This window comes from Echinops telfairi, unplaced genomic scaffold (genome assembly GCF_000313985.2).
Source record: "Echinops telfairi isolate 266 unplaced genomic scaffold, ASM31398v2 ScPeMD7_7410;HRSCAF=8448, whole genome shotgun sequence".
Classification (NCBI taxonomy): Eukaryota; Metazoa; Chordata; class Mammalia; order Afrosoricida; family Tenrecidae; genus Echinops; species Echinops telfairi.
In genome coordinates, this window is record NW_022111310.1 from 11,005,717 (window position 1) to 11,014,069 (window position 8,353).

An 8,353-nucleotide genomic window follows, 5' to 3' on the forward strand; every position below is an offset into this window, starting at 1 on the left:
GCCTGAGTATGTTTTCTATGGAGATCACTGTACTGGGGATCGCAGAGGCATGAGTCTCTTTGCTCTATTTAAGTGGCTTTGTGTCTCTGAATCCTTGGACATCATCATGACCTCATGCTAAAGGTCTCTCTCATCCAGATGATGTGGATGTCTTGGCTTTATCTGGTTAAGACTTAATAAACGTTCTCCTTAGATTATATTTAAGATTTGCGGTGTCTCTTTTGTACCCTAAAACACATCCCACCAGACTTTTTAATATATTTCAGAAAAGCTCTTTGCCACTGCCTAAAACCCTGTCTTCACTGCCAAACTGCATGCTCATCATTTTCTTTTAAAGCCTCAATAGAAGTGCAGCAATATCTACATTTCAGCTACATGATGTTGCTGGCACCATATGTATTCTTGAAGATTATCAAGATTTTCTTTATAGTCCTCTTTACTGCCTTCTGAGACCTCACAAGTTTGCTTTGGCTGTTCAGAGCAGCACCTCATTTCTTGGAACCAAAGACTGTCTTAGTTACCTGGTGTTGCCAGAGAACCACGACAAGTGGATGGCTTTCTCACGGTTTAGAGGCCAGAAGTCAAACTCAAGGTGCTGGCAATAGAGAATACCTTGCTTTCTCTGTCAACTCGGCAGAATTATTTTTGAGATTCTGCTCCTGGGAGATTTTCATGAATTTTTGTATCTCTCTTCTGTCATCTCGACTTGCTTTCTTGCTTATGTAGTCTCTTTCATATATCAAGAGACTGATAAAGACACTATCTACACTAGTTCTGCCTCAATAGCATAAGAGAGGTCGCCCCTTCACAAATGGGATGATAGCTAACTCTGGGTTAGGATGATGGAGATTAGGATTTATAACTCACATTTTGGGAGGGACACAATTCAATCCATAATCGTTTGGTGCCCTGGGAAACACTATGAGAAGCAGGTTAGTGGGTGGATGTTTTTTGAGAGGACATCTGTAAGGGAAGGAAGAGAGCAGCTTTAAGAAGAGAGATTTAAATGGGATGCAGTTCTGGCAGTCCTAAGGGAGCTGTGAAGTGGAGGAGGAGATGTGTGGAATGAAGGTCACAGACTAGACCATTGTGTCCTGCACTGGCCAGCCTTTGGATGGCAAATGTCTGCCCAGGAGTGGGCTCCCTTCAGCTAACGATAATGCTTGGGGAAGAACTCAATTGTAGACTGCTTACAGGCAGAACTCCAGGCGCTGAAGTAATTCATGCCTTGGTCTTAGAGGAGAATGGAAGAGTATCTCACAGCAGGTACCTCTGGGTCACTGTACGTAGAACTGATTGTTGAGGCACTCTGGATTCTAAGAAATGACTTGAATCTATCATTTGTTACAGATTGAGCATTCGTATGAGTCTTTCATCTACTACAGTAACTTTGACAGCAGATGGATTGCAAGTTGAGTTACTAGCGGCAAGGTCAGCAGTTTGAAGCCACCAGCCACTCTGTGGGAGAAAGATGAGGCTTTCTACACTTATAAAAAGTTATAGTCTCAGAGACCCAGAGGGAAAGGCTACTCTACCTTATAGGGTCTCTACGAGTTGGAACTAACTTGATGGTAGTGACTGCCCCTGCGCCCCCAATCTATCATTGTAATTATGTCATCAGTGAGGCGGGGTTGGAAGCTTTCCTTCCTGGCTTCCAAACGTCCAAGTCTTTACACTATTCATCTGTGCTTTTTTTTTTCTTATAATGGCCTTGGAAAATAGGCAGAAAATATGTCTATTTTCTAACATACACAATTATATGTATACTGTATGTATATGTATATGCATATATTGTGACTTGCTGACTCTCACAAAGCTAACGAGTTGATTCTGTCTCATAGTGACCCTAAAAGACATTGTCCCACAGAGCTTCCAACCACAGTGCCATGGCTAAGTGCTGGAAAGGAAAAAGATTATAACCTGGCCCTCTGTGGGGATATAGTCAATACTTTACCAACCACTGGTTGTCCCCTCTTACGGTGCCCATAACTATTCAGTTTTGCTCAATGGTCATTATGGAGCACCTGAAAACTGCTAGTCCCTGGCAAGATAAACGTTAATAAATCATCACACCAATTTTCTTTCTTTTTTTGAAATCATTTTATTGGGGACTCATACAACTCTTATCACAATCCATACATCCATCCATTGTGTCAAGCACATTTGTACATTTGTTACCATCATCATTCTGAGAACATTTCCTTTCTACTTGAGCCCTTGGTATCAGCTCCTCATTTTTCCCCTCCCTCCCCGCTTCCCCCTCCCCCATGAACCCTTGATAATTTATAAATTATTATTATTTTGTCATATCTTACACCATCTGACGTCTCCCTTCACCCACTTCTTTGCTGTTGGTCCCCCAGGGAGGAGGTTATATGTAGATCCTTGTAATCTGTTTCCCCTTTCTCTCTCACCTTTACTCCACCATCACGGTATCGCCACTTTCACCACTGGTCCTGAGGGGCTCATCTGTCCTGGATTCCCTGTGTTTCCAGTTCCTATCTGTACCAGTGTACATCCTCCGGTCCAGCCGGATTTGTAAAGTAGAATTGGGACCATGATAGTCGGGGGAGAAAGCATTCAAGAACTAGAGGAAAATTGTATGTTTCATCATTGCTACACTGCACCCGGACTGTCTCGTCTCCTCCCCGTGACCCTTCTGTAAGGGATGTCCAATTTCCCACAGTTGGGCCCTGGGTCCCCACTCCGCACTCCCCCTCATTCACAATGCTATGATTTTTTTTTTTTTTTTTGTCTTTGATGCCTGATGTCTGATCCCTTCACTGCCTTGTGATCTCACAGGCTGGTGTGCTTCTTCCAAGTGGGCTTTGTTGTTTCTCAGTTAGATGGCCACTTGTTTATCTTCCTATAGGACCCCAGATTCTATATCTTTCGATAGCCAGGCACCATGAGCTTTCTTCACTGCATTTGCTTATGCACCCACTTTGTCTTCAGTGATCATGTCAGGGTAGGCTGCTGTGCTGGTGAAGCTCGTCTTGAAGGAACTTAAGCTGTAGTGACATGATCCAAGGGTTGCTGAACCACAGGTAGTGTAGCTCACAAGTTGAGGCAGAGAACTAGCTAAAGCAGCTGCACGCTAGTCCAATCACCAGAGAGCAAGGGAGGGAGTCTTGCGGGCCTTTCAGAGACATTTATCTCTTTGCCTGACAATCAAGCAGCAGCCTTATTAATCCCACATGTTCCTATTGGCCAGGTTGGTGCAATAAACCTATCTATCATGTCTCTCTTGTCCCATCCTCTTCTTCCTACCCAGTTCAGTTTCATATAGTGCCAACATTACCCTCCATTCTATTAAAAACTCTATAATAGCACCACACTGTTATCTCCCAATAGGAAGGTATTGGCATGACTGGTTTCAAATGCTATTCATCTACCTGCAGAGCCCTTGACTGGAGGTTTTTTAAATGTTCAAACTGCTATTCTTTCTTAAAATTCCAACTACGACTCTACTTCCTTCAGGAAACCTTCCCTGGTATTCTATCCTATGTGTAACTTGACTAAGTTCTTGCCACATAGTGGTTCACATGCATTTTCCCGATTGAACTATGAATCCTGTCTGATTTCATGTATAGATCCAAGCACCTGGCACATGGAGCACTATTTAATAGCTTGGAAGCACAGATGGCAGAAATGGTTGAAGCATTGTCATCATAGAAAGCATCAAGAAGGTTTTTGAGCATATTGTATGGCAATCTGCATCATGACACCATACACGAGGTAGTAGTAAACTTCTCCTATAAATGGGTCAGATAGTAGAAGCTCTGGTGGTGTAGTGGTTATGGGTTGGGTGGTGTGTTAGTCTGGCATAAACTAGGGAAATAAATCCATAGAAACTCAAATGTGTAAGAGAGAGTTCTATATAAAGGGTAAGTGTACATTAAGAAAGCATCCCAACCCAGTGCTGTCCAAGCCCATAAGTCCAACATTAGCCCACATACCCGAGAGCAATCCACAACGTCCTCCATCTCACAAAACACACTCAGTGATGCCAACTGCAGGAGGAAAGCTGAATCAGTGAATGTGTAAGCATCTCAGCACTGGCAGGCGTCCCCACACAGCTGCTCCAGCACCCAGGGCTGCATCAGGGTAGGTCCATGTGGCTTCTCCTCTGGGATGTCCTGCAGGAAGTGAGCCTTGCCAGCTGAAGCAGGGAACTGGATAAGGCAGCTGCACCCTGGTCCGACCATCAGAAAGCAAGAGACCCAAAAACTAGAAAGGCAAGGGTCACTGAGCCATTTATCTCTCCGCCCTTCAATTAATCCCACATGTGTTTATCGGCCAGGTTGGCACAATAAACCTTAACTAGCTCAGGCGGTAATCAGATTAAAACCACCAGCAGCTTCAAGAGAAAAACACTGGGCTTTCTCTCCTAGAAACTGTTACAAGCTCAGAAACCCACAGGGGTCTCTCTGAGTCAGTATTGACTCGATGGCAGTGAATTTGGTTTGGAGTTTTTTATAAAGGGGCACATAACAAATATTTTAGGCCTTGCAGGCTAAGAGGCAACAAAGAAAATCTAATGTTGGCACTTATATAACTATTTAATATGAAACCAACAAAATATCCTTGGTTCCTGGTTCTCATGGTTGTGTTTATTCGGGCCAGATTTGGCCGGTGGGCCAGGATCTGCTAAACATGGCTGGCCATAAAAGATGAGTAAATGAGGTCCAGAGTGAGGGATGGGGCTGGAGAGGTCATCAGTGGCCTGAAATCAGAGAGCTAAAGAAAAAGCAAGCTGAAGAGCTATAGCTTTATCTTACAACCAGTGTCAACCCATCAAAGGGTTTAGACAGGGAAGTGACACATTCTGATTGGTGTTTTATGAACGCTCAGCTGGCTGAAATGGAGAATGGATTCTTTATTCAACTTTGCAAGCAAAGCTACACCCTGTCAAGCTCCATCTTCACCCTTCAACACACGGGCAGCACTTATGGATCTTGACACCATCTCTTCCCTAGTGGGGAATTCCTGGAGAGGAAGTACTTTCAATACTATAATCTCATATCTTTCTGAAGGCACTACAGATCTCAAATTTTGGAGTGCATTGCTAGGACACAATGTTCTTCATTCTATCTTAAGAGAATGAATTGAGCTATTTGGAGTACATCACAATGAATGGGATGGGGTCTACAGAGAACCTTCCCTGTGGATAGGCTGATTCATTTATGCCTGCGGCTCTTCATGACAATGGTTATTTATCTGATGCTTACTTTCACATCAAGTCCAACTCCCACAGTCAGTTCCAAAAAAAAAAAGTCTTAAATCATTCAGGAGCCAAGCCAAACCAGGCTGAAAGAGGAAGTGACCTTGGCCAAACCAATGTTCCAGCACACTCTATAGACTTCAAAACAAAGACAGGGTAAAGTTGAAATTGCCCATAAACAATGAGTGCAAAATTTTGGCATTTTCTTCAGGGATTGATCACAATTAAGATTACTATGCCTGTAGATAAAATAGTGTGAACCCAGTCAGAAAGTTTTCTAGGCAGAGATCTTTGTCAAATGATGGCAATTAGTGGCAATGACAAATTTGTGCATGCATGAAATGGGTATTTGCTTTTGGAGGTTCCATTGGACTCAGTAAAGCCATCTCAAGAATGATTAATTTAACACAGGGCTCTAGGGTAGCCACACCCACTCTACTGCCTGTTTAAACTCCTCTATACACTTCCCTCCAAGAAAGCAACCTTGAACCCGACTCTACTGACCAGCTGAGGTCACGGTAATCATACCTCACTATTGTCATTCTGGCTCTGCATCCTTACTCAACTTCCTTGGAGAGGAAATGTGTTTTAGTGCTCGTTTGAGATCCAATCTCTTAGCTACAGGTTATAATGAGACCAAATTAGTCATTTACTTCAGTCTTGAGTCTTCATTTCACTCACCCCGCCCCTTCCATTGCACAGCCAACTCTTCAGGTAACATTTTCCTCAGAGTTTGCAATAAACCTCTGAAGATTGTGTTCACCAGCTCAGGCAAGGGTCAGATTTTTTGTTTTATGAATTCTATTAATAATTCAGTTCCTTGGGTGGTGCGAACAATATTCAAATACTGAAGTGAAATATTGGTTTAAACCCACCCAGACACATCGTGGAAGAAAGACCTAGCAATCTCTGCTGTGGCAAAGATAAGTGTGGCGAGGACATAGGCATTTCGTGCCAGAGGACATTCAGGTGGCCCCAAAACAATACATGGAGAAATGCTCACATTCATTAGCCAATAGGGAGATGCAATCAAAATAACAATGAGATGTCATCTCACCTTGACATTAACAGCAAAGTTCAAAAAAAACAAAAAATATCAAATGCTGATGGCGGTGTGAAGGGATTGGCGTCCTCAGGCACTGCTGTTGGGGCTGCAAACTCATGCTCATTGTAGAAAATAGTATGGCGCTTTCTTTAAAAATTGAAAATGGAAATAGCATCTGATCTAGCAGTCAATCCCACTAGAAGGTACATATCCTAGAGAAGTTAGAGCCATGGCACAGGCAGACACATGCACACTCAAGGTCATAGAAGAATTATTCGTCATAGCAAAAGGATGGAACAACCAACGTGATCATCAGTGGAGGCCTGGAACTCCATGCAACCTTAGAGAAGAAGGATGAATCTGCGAAACCCCCCACAGCGGGAGTGAATCTACAGGGCACTAGGCTGAATAAAATTAGTCAATCACAAAAAGGAAAATATGAGACCACTACTCTCAGAATCAAGAAAGGTTTTACACATAGAAAGAAACTCTTTTAGGGTAAGGGCGCCCTGGTGGCATAGTGGTTATGCGTTGGGCTGTGATCCACATGGTCAGCAGTTCAAAAATACAAGCAGCTCCATGGAAGAAAGACTGGGATTTCTACTCCTGTAAAGCATTAGAGTCTAAGAAACCCACAGGGGGGCACACTATGAGTCAGCATCGACTCCATGGCAGTGAATGAGAAGGGCAGGAGTAGAAGGGAGGTCAAATCACTAACTGGAGGGTAGACATGTGATAACCTTGGTGATGATAAAGGCAAAAATAAAATAAAGATCGCCATCCCCAAACCCTGTGGATCGGCTCTTCTCTTTCACACAGGGGGAGGCTGCCATAGAGTAGCAATCAACTCTAGAATTTCTTGCCTTTTTAAAAAAGCTTATTAAAAATTTAGCTTAAAAAGCATTGTGAGTATGGACCAACAAGTTGAACTTCAGCCAACTTCAAAGGTTTTTAGATTTATTTTAAGAACGTCATCATAAGAAGTGACACCTGTCAGTTTGTCATATTGTAATAACCTGCATCTTCCTGTGATGCTGGAATTCATACCACCATTATTTCAAATATCAGAAGGGTCACCCATGGTGGACAGTTTCAGCAGAATTTCCAGACTAAGAAGACCCTGGCGATCTCCTTCCCCATGCCCCTATGCACCCAAATGAGTCCGTGAAACCTTATGGAGAGCAGCAGGTAGAATGTCTGATACAATGTGGGAAGGTGAGGACCTCACGTTGGAAGGCACTCAACTGTCTCCTTAAAATAGAATTGACCTTAATGATGGAGTAGCTGGAGTAAAGCTTTCAGGACGCTCATTTGCTGATGTGGCATAACTCAAGATGAGAAGAAACAGCTGCAAACATCCATTAGTAATTGGATGTGAGATCTACAAAGTAGGAATCCCCAAAAAATTTAAAAGTCATCAAAAAATGAAATGGAATGCTTAAAATCGATGTAATAGGCATTAGTGAGCTAAAATGGATTGGTACTGGCCATTTTGAAATGGACAGTCAGATGGTCTCTATGTCAGGAATGACAAGTTGAAGGGGAATGGTGTTTTATTCAAAATCAAAAACGTTTTCAAAATATACTCTGAAGTACAATGCTGTCAGTGAAAGGATAATAACCATACACCGAAACGGAGACCAGTTAATATGACTCTTATTCAAATTTACCCACCATCCACTAATGTCAAAGATGAAAAACTTATGGATACTTGATAACTTGATGGATACTTCTGATATGAAGTTGATTAAACATGAAATCTAGATATATTGATAATTTCTAGTGATTGTATTGTAAAAATTGAAATATGAGTTGGTAGTTGAAAAATAAGACTTTGGTGATAGAAATAATGTTGGAGATCCCATGATAGCATTTTGCAAGGACATCAATTTATTCATTCAAAATACTTATTTTTAATGACCTAAACGACAACTATACATGTGAATCTCACCAGGTGGAATGCTCAGGAATCAAACTGACTACATCTGTGGAAAGAGATGATGGAGATGGAACAGAATAAAATCAGGACTGACTGCAAGTTCAGATTGAAGCTGGAGAAAATTACAACAAATCTATGAGAGCCA